Here is a 13,101-nt window from a genome sequence, read left to right as displayed (position 1 = left end):
GAGAAGGTTGAGGCTGAGAAGGATCCCTTCCCAGATTAAAAGTATGAGCAACTAATGGTAAAAGCGGGACCGTATAATATTAAAAAACAGTGTTCAGACAGGAAAAGAGCTTCAACAGGAGTAGGGAAGATGAACAGGCCTGTTTTCAATTGTGCAGACCATAGTGTCTTAACAGACTGGGGAGCAAAGAGCCGCATGGTCTCCTTATGGTGTGAGCAGCCTAGTTGCAGAGGAACTGGGGCAGGAACATTAATTGAAGTAAGTGGACACACGATCACGTACTGTCGTACTGCAAAAAAGTAACATTAAGTGAAAAAATAAAAACATGCCTCAAAAGGGCGGGGTGGAGGGATAAGGGAGGTGGTTGACATAGGTAACAGAAGGGGGGCGGGAGCAAAGGCAATACGGGCAATAGGTGGTACTGTCATACCACGAAAAAGTACCAGTTGATAAACAGAAAAAAACACCACGTGCCCAGAAAAGGGAGGGGAAGAAGGAAGAGGAAGGTGATCCACACAGACAAGGGGAGGGGAGCGAGTGCAAAGGCAACAAAGGAGCAAAAGCAAAGCTCAGAACATAAGCAGCAGGATCCTAAGAAAAGAAGCAGAGGTAAAAGAAAAAGTAGTGCACCAACAATATATAAGGCAGACAAGGAAATAATCCAGGTAACAGTGTCAGTGTGCAGGGTGGTAACTAAACAGCCACAAGACAGGACGGAGTAAAGCATTTCCCTACCAAAGAAAAGATATTTAGAAAGGCTGCCCATGAAGTCAATAAAAGTGATGGGCTGGGTGAAAGTCCTCACAAGGAGATATGGCATGTTAAGAGACAGCACATGTGCAGCCTAGGCTCGACCTAAAAAAGGAAACAAGAAATGCACCTGTATTACCTGACTGCTTGCTTTTTGTCGGTGCAGTGTTGTATGGTGCACACAACTGATTATTGGGTCCGGTGCCATTGAAACACTCCTTATAGTATGTGTGGAAAGGTGCGTGTAAGGTAATAGATTTACACTTGTTTTCATTGTGAATTGGGCCTCAATGTTAGTGCTGCTACCACTTTAGATAAACTGTTTAAGCTGACTTAGATACCCAGTGATACTCAGTACAGAATGAGTATGTGTGCATCCGCCCCTTCCTGCTGGCATTATTGTGATTCAGTCGTAGGGAGATTGTATTCTTACTCTGTTATCTGGTTTTCACTTAGGCCTTTTCACTGTCACATCACGAAATGAATGCTTTATTTTAAACAATCATGAAATATATTGTGGGGCTCCCACCCACTTTCAGCACTCAATTATCTTTAGCTAATTTGGTACTATTCAAACACTCATATGTATGAACTGCATTACGTGCATGCCCTAATTAAGTTACTCCTAATAAACACAATTGAGTCATTAACCCTTGTTAATACCTTCATAGTGATTCACAGCTCTTTCCTGTCTATACATGTTTCAATTTTAAGTTAATTAATTTTAATTGTGTTAAACTGATCTGTAGCATACTATCATTTGCTTTCCGCGACACTGGATAAACCATAGATCAAAATGGAAACCCAACCCTAATCTTGTGGTGTCTTGTACCTTGTGCTCCATCTTATACTTAGTTTCTGTGATTAAAATCATGGCCCCTTCTCTAGAGCACTCTAGTGTTCTGACCTTCTTTGCTATAACTTTGCATTTTTTGTAATATGTTCTGTAGTTGTGATTCAGTTTAGGTATTGCAGGTGTGCTCCAGACCCTTTACATCTCAAAGGTTGCCAAAAAGTTAAACATGAGTCTACTTTTTGACTCACCTCTATTACTGGTCCCTGTTGAAAACAGGTCTATAGTACATCAAAAACGATTAGTCTTGCACAGGCCACCATTAAATGGAGATACCAAGATAGTCGGAGGTGCAGGGAGCAGCCATTGCACAAACCTATGGTTGTTATCCGCACCTGTCTTCGCACACTGATGGCCTCTTCCTTGAAAGCAGAATGCATTTCTATAGCCACAGGTAGTGCCTGATTCTGGAGTCATTGTTTTGCTTCTTGAAGGTTACACGTTTTATGGATTGTGTAATGATGCCGTTCAGTTGCCCAGGGCCGGACCGGCTACCAGGCAGTTTGGAATGCTGCTGAGCTGGGGGCTGATTTCGTTCATGGAGACCTGCGTGTGCTAAACGAAATTCGTTTTGCTTTAATTATTTTAAAGCACACGCATATTTTTTTTACTTAAAAACACATCTTCTAGAAGAGTTGAGGATCTTTGGCTGACCTGCTAAATTGTTAATTTTGATTGTTAACTCTGATTACAATATTTCAGGACAAATTATTAGGAATGAGAGTGAGAGTATTCTAACAATGGATTGAATTTCAATACCGTAATAGTTATCATCAGGTCTCTCTGACCAAAATGAGGAAGTTGCAGGAAGGAACCAAGTGCAACTGGCTTCTATGATTCCAAGAAACAATTACCATATTACCTTCATCAATGTAGTTGAAGTCATGAAATAATTGTGTCTTTCAATAACTTATTTTTTTATTCATTTCCTGACCTGCAGTACCAATATTACCTGCCATGATTTTGATTTTTCCATCCTGAATATTTTTCAAATGTAATAATTTTTTCAACATTGCTTCTTAAGGAGGCTTTATATACAACAATACGCAGATATAACTAAGCTCTATCAAAAGCACATACACTATACAATATCCTATTTTACTGCTAGGATTTGTGAAGGAGGATCAGAGATGTTGTCAAAATGGGATGTACATGGGAAAGGCCTGCAAAGCAACACGTTAAATGCTTACTCGACTTATTGGCAATCTATTTGCTAAAATATGTGCTTGGTGAATACACTGAAGTAAATGTAAACCTTTTACAAGTTTATCCCTGAAGAAGTCCAATAGAAGCCCAGGTTCACACTCGAACATGGGCTTCCATTGGAATTCTCAAGGGCATATTATCAAGCCCATTATCGCAGCTTTAGCAACAGTTTTCTGCCGCTAAACCAGCGATCATTTTTACCGCCCTGCTTGATAATATGCTCCTTTGTAAGTTACTCAAAATGAGCAAGTTACTCAAAAATAGTAGGTTACTCATTTTGGTATTCACAGAAGGCACTTACTCATCAATGAGTAAGTGCCTTCTGTGAATACCAAAATGAATAGGTGTCTTCTGTGAATACCAAAATGATAGTAAGTTTAGGATTTTGTCTTAAGTTAGTTCTGTGAATTGGGCCCTAAATTTTCCATGGAGACAATGTCAATTATCTCCCACATGTGAAGGATCTAGTTGTTAACTCTCTTGTTGAATTCATTTGATTTCTTTTGTCAGTTCTATTTCTTCTTCTCCATCCTTTACCTCTTGTTCCTCTATTTTCAATGTAAATTACTTCTTGTTTATTTTGATTATTCTCCCTAAATACATAGGGCCTCATTTATGAGGCCATGCGTCACTTTTACGCCGCCGGTGCGTCACTTTTTGTGACGCATCGGCAGCGTAAAACATGTTTCCTGTTGCGCACTATTTACAAAGTGACGCATCTAAGCAGATGCGTCACTTTGTAAACCCCTGCGCTACATTATACCTGCGTCAGGTATAATGTATGCAGAGGGGGCGTTCCCCCGCAAAAAGCCACGTAATAGTGACGCTGTGAAATCTATGAGATTTCACGGCGTCACTTTTAGGAGGCTGTTGCGTCAAAATCTTGCGCCTGCCTCACAGCAGGCGTAAGACTGACGCAAGCCCCGTCACATGGGTCTTTCCCCATGTGAAAGGACGCATTGCTGGAGTTGCGCCACTTTTGTGTCACACTCCAGCAATGCGTCACTTTTGCGCTTACAGATACGTCAGAAATACTGACGTATCTGTAAGTCCTTGCGCAATGATGCGTCATATTGTAAATATGACGCATCATTGGGGTCGCAAGGAGGGCGCAATGAAAAGTGACGCATCGCTGTTTTCTCGCAGCGATGCGTCACTTTTCATAAATGAGGCCCATACTTTCTATCATCTGTCCCTGTTACCTTTCCCATTTTTACTGTTTTTATATTACTCATTCTGTTAAAATGTTTGCACACGTGTTGTCTTCGTCAAGATTTTTAACTCTAGCATTTCTCTGTCAGGCCATCTGAATATACTGTTAGCCTGTCAAACGCTGAATCCTCTTTCTATTCATTATGCTCCCATTTGCTCATTCTTATTCGATCTGCAGCAACAGTTTCTTGAACTCCTATGCACCTCTTTGGTACTTTTAAATGTATCTATCTTCTCAACTCCACTGGCTTAGCCCTCAATTCGGGGGTCACAAGACTTCCAATAAGTAAATATGTAATTCCACAACTGAAAATTCAGATACTGCGAGGTGCCGTAATTCTGCTGTAATATTAGGACACCATTACAAGCTTGACCCTCTGAATTAGGAAATACTAAGAGAATTTGTGTTTTTATTACACCAATTCAAGCACGAATTTAGTGAATTATGAGACACGTTCTACAGAAATATTCTGCAGATTTTACATTGTGATATGTGCTTTTGAAAACTCCAAGGGTATGATTTTTACCGCATCTTGCAATTGCGATTTCTAATTCAAAATAAAAGAAAATCTCCCAATGAAGGCTGTTTTCGGTAACATAACATTTTGCATCAACAACAGACCTTCCTTACTTCTTCTCAATATATGTTATCATCCCCTTCTCCTACTTTCAAACTATCGCATTTAGTTTCCCTTAAAGCTACTTATCCTCCTTCACTCAAGTTCCCTGCATTGATATATACATCTTCCCTTTCCTAATTCTTTTTTTTCACGCATTAGTAATTTGTTTTCTAAACTCAAAGTTTCAAAGTTTATTGACAGATCGAAATAAATGATTTAATCGTCAAATAACAAGAAAGTTCCCTAAGACACGAGTGTCCATCGCAGGTGAAGGACGACTGCATCCATGTAAATGCGGCGGGATCAAGACATAAAATGTACTTTACCGTCGCATATTCTCTTTTACACTAGCTTTGAAATTAACATTTACGTTTTCAAATTTGTTTGTTTTTCTTTGTCAGTAAAAGTGATCTTTAACCGCTTCCGTGCGGGGCTGTTTCCCCCGCTGTGCTGGGGCGTGGGGGGGCACGTACAGCGCCCCGGTGCTCATGACGAGGTCAGCTCGTCATGAGCTACGGCGCTCCGGTGCTCATGGCGAGATGAGCTCGTCATGGCCACACCCGTTCCCATGGAAGGTTCAGCACAGCAGGGGAATCAGCCCAGCGTGTGAGCGTTCCACGGAACGGGCGCGGTCATGACGAGCTCAGCTCGTCATGAGCAACGGAGCGCCATAGCTCATGACAAGGTGATAACAGGACACTATAAATCATCAGCTAAATAATCTAAGACAACACACCAGGAGGCATATTATCAAGCAGGGCATTAAAAATGATCGCTGTTTTAGCGGCAGAAAGCTGCCGCTAAAGCAGCGATAATGTACTTGATAATATGGCCTTGTGAATTCCAATATAAACCCATGTTCTGGTGTGAACATGGACTTCTATTGGAATTCTCCAGGGCATATTATCAGGCCCATTATCGCCGCATTAGCAGCAGTTTTCTGCCACTAAAACGGCGATAATTTTAACGCCCTGCTTGATAATATGCCCCCAGATTCTAATGAATTGTGCCAGCGGTGTCATCGAGAAGCACATTTAACAATGACAAGAAAAGTCAACTATTCAAGTTAAAATTATTGCTTATTCCTTAAATCTGATTAATTCCACATTAAAGATCCTCATCAGTAGACCACAGTTAATTGAGCCTCATAGACCTGGTATCTTTGACAATCTGTAGCATGGTTCTAGAGTATATGCTTTTTCCACAGTAAGAGGCATATTGACAAGGACCTATCACCACAGGAACACAACATTTAACAACCTTCCTATGGCGATAGGGGCTTCGATTATTTACAAGGTGGTTTTAAGCCATGTTAAGTGGCTTGACAGCGCCTTGTAAATAAGGCACCCTTTCATGCTATACTTAGCATGGAAGGGGTGGGCAATGGGTGTTGCGGTGGGCATTTTGGCACCCATTGATTTTGAAGCTGCCCCCTAATTACAAGGGTGGCGTAAATAGGAGGCAGTGCCAAAATTACGCAGAGGCAGCTAGTACAGGTAAGCAAAGTAGGGCAGTGGTTTCATTTACTTATTTACTCTATTTTCCATATTACGTCATCTGTCACTTCCCCCCCTGCCTTGCCCTGCCCCCACCCTGCCCCACCGTCCTTACTTGCACCAGCCACGACTGCAATTAAGACAAGGGAAAACCCTGTCTTAACATGATGGAACTGGGAGAAATGCTTAATTTCTAGCCGTGTTTGCTGTTTTATGTGTGCTGCATTGTGCAGTACACATAGAATCAGCAAATTGCCATTAATGATTGTTTATGTTCAGGAAGGTGCCCCTTTTTGCAACTTCTATGTGTGCTGCACAAAGCAGCACCAATAGAAGTTACAAATTGCCATTCTGGATTGTTTATGTGCTGGAAGAGACACAATGGCATTGGTGCTACGCAGCTTAATTTAGCGCCAGCGCAGGGAGAAACGCAGGGGTGCACCGTATTCTTGTAACTACGACGCATCCCTGCATTTCTAAAGTGACAGAGGTGGTGTTAGCACTGTAGCTAACTTGCGCTCTGTCACTGGGTTGCAAATATGCCCCTAAGTCTATTTTATTTTTATATGCAAATCCTGAAAAAGCCATGAATAATCCATTAAAAGCTATGATTAAACAGATTGGAGTTTCCTTCTCTGAGTTTTTTTAGCAAACTTAGCTTTCAAGATGGGAAAATGTCTAATTAGCACACAGTAAACTTGGTGTGTAATCTAAAAGTCATGGTTTCAATCTTGATAGGTGCACTCAAATATTTATCTATCTAAGGTAGACAAATTAAGTGCCATTGAGTTTGGCAAGAGCAATGACTGTGGCCACAGTATTTCAGCTCAGACCTCTTTGCCCTTCCGGAGATTTAGATGAGCATTGCAGAAAGGACCAGAGGCCATTCTGTAATAGTGAACATAAGACAACAGTTATAACATTTCCGCTTGGAAATTGCTGAATTTCTTTGCTCTTGAACTTGTTTCCTTAACAGAAGCCTGATGAGGGACCAATAGGTCTCAGAGCAAACTACTAAGGGCATATTTATGAGAATTGTGGTGCAGGTCAGCACAACAAGTCACCTTGCTGTGCTGCCCTGCATCACAGGGAAAGGGCAGGAATGCACCGTATTTATCCAATACAACGCATGCCTTTCCTCTTTCATTGCATTGGTGCCATTTTAGCAGCCTAGCACCTACACAGGCACCCTTGCATCATTGTGAAAGGCCGCCTGTATTGTAGGCAGTGACGCCTTCCTGCACGTAACAATCCTGAGAGACTTTTTCCTCTTTCTATGTGTCGTGCAGAATGCAGCAAACATAGAAAGAGGAACAATCTAGGACTAACAAAAATATTCCTCCTTGTTGTGCCTCCCTTGGGAAGACATAACATTTTGCGCATTAGCAGGTTTGCAAGTCCTTGTCAATCTGGGAATGCATCAAAATCCATGGGAGTTGCGTGGGAACACCCACTGCAATGCCCATGGAATGCCTACCCAGGGTAGAGACAGGGCAATGCAGCGATTTGCACTGCATTGCCTTACTCCAGATGAATGAAGCCACTCAGAACCACGCAGAGTGGCTTTACATGGCTTCCTAACTCTTTCTTAGAGGTTTACGTCGTGCATGTACCACGTTGTGTGGTGCAAGCATGATGTAAACCTATCATAAATATGCCCCCAAATGTGTACTGGCTATAGAATCACATGCAATTATGATAGGCTTTGAAAGTCCTGCATGTGGTAGAAAAAGAGTAATTTGTAAATTGCCTTCATTGTTACAGGTTCACCCACACTGTTATTACAGCCAAATATCTTATTACATAAGCCCAGGCACACCATTCTCCTTCGCTCTGTAACCTGGTACTACTCACAGGCTGTGGAGGCCTCAGGCTGTCTTTAAAGTTTGAGTGTTCGGCAACATCTGCAGGGGAATTTGCCACTCCCACTTTGGCAGACCAAACATTTCTTTGGTAATCCACAGTTTGTTCTGCGTACATTTGCTTGTGTTTACACTGTCGGTGTTAACTATAGTGCTGAAAAATATCAGGAAACCAAGGCTATATAAAACCATAAAATACTTGTCAATTATTCTGACTTTTTAAAATTTACAATGGTGAAACGTTTTATTTTTCTCTTGTCTGCATTAAGTTTGAGGATGGTTTGTTAATTCACTAATGCCCTAAGTACACAAAAAAACATTACTTTGCAATAATTCCCAGTCAGTAGAATGCAATTACAGGTTAATAACCCAAAATAGGGAATAAATAAGTGGACTTGGTATTACTAGACCCAATTCCACATGGTTTTCTCTGATCCAGGGGAATTAACGTTCTCAATAAGCTCCTGCAGACCGCAGGAGGAAAATGTAAGCTGATTGGGAGTTAAAGGTGGTTGGGTGTGTAGGAGCAATAGGATTGTAGGGCAAAAAAAATGTCAGCAGTGGACCGTTATAGAGACTTGGTTACTGTTGCAGCCATGGCCTCAAGCAATTTTTATCAGATTTTTTTTTCAGGCTGGTAAAATTGGATTCAGTGTTCCTGCGACTATGAAATTTGGATGCAGGAAGGCTGGCCCACTTATGATCAGACAGAACAAAATTCTTTATGAGAATTCCATTCCACCTGACTCAGGCTCATAGTGGGATATGCAGAAATAATCAGGAGAAGGGGACATGAATGGCGGGTTATGATAAAAATATGACAACGTTTAAGATCTTCATTCAGTTAATAATGGGCTTAATAGCAGGACCTCTAATGCCACAATGTTCCTTGGTATTTTAAATGTTTAATTTCTCTATTTTGTATGATATAGTATTGATAAAATACATTGGTTAAAATACATGGGACAAAGTACAAATTATTAGGAGATATAGAAGCATCAGGTTACATGGTCTGGTCAATAATTCCATAATGATATCAGTAGTATATAGTTTATTTGTAATCCTTTGGAGTGCAAACTCTTTGAGAGAAGATCCATCAATCACTTACTCATATTCATTGAACACAATGGTTTGTTCTCTTCATGGAGGTTTCTTCTTTGAAAGAGGTAGAAAATATTTTCTGGTGAGTTTTTTGAGTGATCTAAAAAATTGTTTCACAGAGATGGTGTAAGAACCCTTCTACTGCATGACCCGTTGCAGACATTCAACAACATCAGTATATTCTTGCTATTCAGACTGCAGAAAACAGGTAGTCAGCAATATACTGCTCTTTATTTTTCATCCACATTTCCTTTAGAGTTCCTCAGGGGTCAGTTTCATGCCCAACAGTCTTTCCTACCTATTGGAAAGACTCCAATGCACTCATCTGACATTTAAGGTGTTTTTTAACTATGCTTATGGGATGCAGTTCATCCTAGAGATTACGGTTTATGGTTTGCTAAGTAGCCTTATAGTACAACAAGTCAGAGATTGATGCTTGTCATATTCAGTGATCCACTCCTGCCTAATGTAGAACTCTGTTCGTTCAATGCATGTTTAAGTACACCAAATGCACATAAGACACTGATCAAAGGAAAGTGGGGGTGTCAAATCTTTTGTACCCACTTGGCATTCATTTGTTTACATTGCTCAAAGTCACAAAGTGCAAAGTTCTTCAGTAAAATAAAATATAAATGCACTTTGGGATAATTCCTTGTTTCCCTGCCTGGTGCCACCATGCCTGTGACAAGGCTGCACATGGGCTGATGTGCAAAGAGGCCAAGGCTTTAGGCCGGTAAAACCAGCCAGAAACCCTGCAGCTCCTTCACCTCTAAATGGGTATGTGAAATACAATATTGGTGGACCTGAGTCTGCTGACTTCTAAATGAGACCCTACAATTGACTACAATAGACAAGAATAGTCCTTTACTGATTATCTTGAAAGATGGATGATCTGTTATTTTCTTAATAGGAATTATTAGCTAATCAAGGTTACACTGCGTGGCAGGCAGGCTTGTCCATCAAGAACCTTTGATATTCAACTTTAACCCATGCTTTTGGAATGTTCACAGTTAATAACACTTCAAATAGAGCCTACCATCACAATGGGCTTTCCTAATCATACATAATAACAGATAATCTTCAACCTGGGATTTCCTGATTCATTCTAAAAGGGTCTACAATAACATCATCCATCACTCACTTGATAAACAGATTTCACTGCATTCATATAGGACCTATTAAGGTGTTCTATATTCAGCACATATGTGGCATTTAATTGTCAATACTGAATACCCCTACTGATGTGTATGCAGTTCAAAACAGTGTGTATTTCCAGATAGTCTATTACTTAACCCCCTACAAATAGGCTTATAAGTCCCAGCCATGTTGCATATTGCTATCTGCCACATGATTGAGGACACTTAGCATTTTATTAAATAGCTATGAAACACATGGTCTCCTTCTTTCTGCATTCTCTCATTTCCAGTTTAATAACTCACTAAAAAAACATATATCAGACTTGTAAGAAACTACATTTTGAGGACCAAGAAAACACAACTAACTTCCAACATAGGTCTGGACACAATAATTCAGGGCAATTTTCTTTATGAATTCATGCAACATAATGAAGCAATACACTTTGTTGTGCTGCTTGAAAGGGAGAGGGCAGGAATGCACCATATAAATATTAAGATATGGTGCACACCTGCTCTCTGCCTGTGGTAGTACAAAAACTACTGCCTAGCACCAATGCAGGAACTCTTGCACTGTGGTGCAAGGGTGCCTGCATTACAGGCAGAATTGTGTTTGTACAAGAAGGAACATCTTTCTGCACAAAAACAATCAGCTGGATAAGGACTAAAAATGAGGAGAAATAAAGATATGTATCCTCATTACGCCTCCCCTTGCTAGGCGTAGCATTCTGATGCATCCCCATGTCTACCAGTATTGGTAACTATGGGAATGCTTCAGAATTCATGGGTAGATGCGTAGGAACACCCATGCTCCACCCATGAAATGCTTTCGGGAGGAGTGTAACACAAGGTAGCAACTTGGGCTGCCATTCGATACTCCAGATTTGCCAAGCAGGGCCACGCAAGGTAGCCTTGCATGGCAAATCTCATGAAAGGATTTGTGTCACCCTGAGCTCCCTTCCGTGGCACAACAGTGACACAAGACTCTTGATAAACATGCCCCTCAGTTCAAAAAGTCTATGAGTGGCTCTTGAAAGCTTTTCATATTCTAATTCAACTAAAACAACAAAACATGCCAAAAGAAAACAAGAACCATGGATAAATTCAGAATTAAAAAAAAAATTGCCAAACTGCATTGTACCAGGCTCAAAGCAAACAACACTCAAGACAAACTTCACCTACACAAACACAACAAAATATAAAAATCAAAAAATCAACAAAAAAAGAAATATATATATAAATATATATATATATATATATATATATATATATAACCTTAGAAATTCACTGAAAAAAGCATAGGTTATAGGGGTGTTATAGTTAGCTGGACATTTCACTTGTACAAACACATTGAAATTCCTCCGATATAGTTAGTTGTACTCACTATATCTCACGCGCCCACTACTGATGATGTCACATATTACATCATTCATGACATGGTCAGTGACATCACTGATGACATCTCAAATGACACTACTGATTTCAGGGTTAGTGCTGGGCTAAAAGAAGCAGCACTGAGGTCACTCCTGATAACAGGTGAGTAAATCGGAATTCGTAGTTCAGCTGATTTTAGAGGAATATTGGTCCGTTTCAAAAATCAACACTTAGAAACTTTTCCGCTTCAAACCACACAATGGTTTCGTATGGAAGGAAATACAAGTTACTGTAAATACGCTTAGAGTTACTTTTCAGGGTCAGTGCTGGGCTAAAAGATGCCACACTGGGTTCTCTCCTGATAACAGGTTCGTAAATCGGAATTTGTAGTTCAGCTGATTTCAGAGGAATATTTGTACAACGGTGAAGGGAGGGGGCTAGGCCTGAGATGACATGTGTGGAAACACGCCCTGTGTCGCCTTTAAGTTGTGTGATTATGTGCCCTTGAATCCTGAGGTCCCCTGGGGGCCAACTAGCCCACCAGGTACCTCCAGTATGCGCCAGGAGGCTGTGTTGCAGAGAAGTGTTCACAGGCCACGTCCCTTTTTACAACACTCTGCAACGCAGCTCCGTGGTGCTTACTGGAGTTAGCTGGTGGGCTAGTTAGCCCCCAGGGACCCTCAGTATTGACAGGGAATTAATTCCCCAACTTAAACCGCGCCACAGGGCGTGTTTGCATACATGTCACCTCAGGCCCCGCCCCCTCCCTTCACCACTGTGCAAACGATTAAGTCCCCTTGAATCCTGCGGTCCCCTGGCGGCCAGCTAGCCCACCAGGTACCTCCACTAAGCGCCAGGGAGCTGCGTTGCAGAGTGTTGTAAAAAGGGATGTGGCCTCTGAACACTTCTCTGCAACACAGCCTCCTGGCGCATACTGGAGGTACCTGGTGGGCTAGTTGGCCCCTCTCCCAAGGCCAAAATTTCACTCAGGGCCTGGCCCTTTTTTTAAAAAAAAATATATTTTTGAGGGGGCTGCCTTGCCCCCCTCCTATAGCCAGTTCTGGCCCTGGGACCCCATCCCCCGGGCTGTTTCTTTTTTTTAAATTGTATTATTTTATTTTTTTGGAGGGGCTTGCGTGCCCCCCTCCCGGGCCTCTACTAGCCCCGGGGACCCCATCCCACAAGGCTGGCCCTCTTCGTTGGGGACCGTGCAGCCACGGTTCCGCCGGCTCCCCGCCTCCTGCGGGAGCCGGCATTGCTTTTCCATATGGGGAGCAGCTAACATGCTGCTCCCCATATGGAAAAGCAATTTGCTTTGCTTCATTGAAGCGAGAGCAGGTTTCCCTCCTCTCGCTTTAATGAAGCAAATCAGTTTGCAATAGCAGGGTGGTAGCCGCGAGGCTCCTGCCCTGCCATTGCGAACAGCAGTGTCCTGGGGGTGGGCACCCCGGGACACTGCAGAAGCCGGCCCTGGGGGGTGGCGGTCCCCAGTGC

Source organism: Lissotriton helveticus, chromosome 1_1 (assembly GCF_964261635.1).
Source record: "Lissotriton helveticus chromosome 1_1, aLisHel1.1, whole genome shotgun sequence".
Taxonomy (NCBI): Eukaryota; Metazoa; Chordata; class Amphibia; order Caudata; family Salamandridae; genus Lissotriton; species Lissotriton helveticus.
The sequence above is the reverse complement of the archived record's forward strand: the minus strand, read 5'-3'. Positions refer to the sequence as shown.